Source organism: Micropterus dolomieu, unplaced genomic scaffold, assembly GCF_021292245.1.
Source record: "Micropterus dolomieu isolate WLL.071019.BEF.003 ecotype Adirondacks unplaced genomic scaffold, ASM2129224v1 contig_8413, whole genome shotgun sequence".
Taxonomy (NCBI): Eukaryota; Metazoa; Chordata; class Actinopteri; order Centrarchiformes; family Centrarchidae; genus Micropterus; species Micropterus dolomieu.
Window position 1 is genome coordinate 1 of NW_025737399.1, and position 985 is coordinate 985.

At 40.8% G+C, this 985-nt stretch overlaps 1 long non-coding RNA gene across 1 annotated transcript; it reads left to right on the forward strand.

Moving 5' to 3' along the window:
• LOC123965063 lies at nucleotides 1–984 on the forward strand. Its single transcript, XR_006823617.1, has 3 exons — nucleotides 1–25; nucleotides 626–704; nucleotides 867–984. It is a non-coding gene; the product is annotated as an uncharacterized LOC123965063 (long non-coding RNA).
• The last annotated feature ends 1 nt before the right edge of the window (nucleotide 985 follows it).

The window sequence follows — 985 nt, forward strand, 5'->3', positions numbered from 1 at the left end:
GAGGCCGACCGTCTGCTGCAGAGAGGTCAGCTGTTAATCTCATTAAACTCTGACTGATTCATGTTTAACTGTTATTTATCCAGAGAAGTTTTATTAAAATAACTACGCAGGTCAGTTAACACTTCATTATTTAATAAGTTAACTTAAGTGACATAAGTTAACTTGCGTGTTAACTGACCTGCGTAGTTATTTTAAGAAAAACCGTGATCTTTTCCTAACCTTAACTAGTACATTTGTTGCCTAAACCTAACCAAAGTGCAACATTTCAATAACCTACACATTTTACGTAAATTAAATAAAAATGTTTAATGCTGTCCTTGTGTTTCTCCTGGTTCTAAGTCGGGATCTGGTCCTCCATCCACCCCAACCACCTCCTTACTCAGTCTTTTATGTTAAGTATCATATTTTTCATATACTTTACCGTCAAAAACTGACACTACAGGGTTCCCACTGCATTGAACTATAACAGTATAGAGATCCCAGGTGCGTCACACACTGACCATGTGTCCATATGTGACGAGTCAGGGAGTGAGAATGAGCAGCGCCAAAGCGACTGTTTTAATCTTCTGTCTGTCTTTGTGTGGACAGACATAATGTGAGCTAACTCTTCATGATTCCTCCACAGAGTCCACCAGGAGAGCTCAGAGGTTCCCAGTGGTCAGTCTGCCCAGCAGCATCAAACACACCTGGACTCCATATTTATGGTCTGTACATGTACAACAACTACTTTTCCATCTATTCTGTTCACAATAATCTCCACGCTGCACTTTTTAGACCAGTGGATTGTCAGTCTGTCCAACATGGATCTGATGTTTGGTTCCATGATTTTACTTTGATTGTGTCCTTCATATAATATTCTGTTCCAGCTGCTGGAGGACAACATTGTCACTTTTGTGAAGAACGAGCTGAAGAAGATCCAGAAGGGTCTGAGTTCAGATTACCCAGAATGCTTAGAGAGTCAGAGGGAGGATGAGGAGGTGTTGGA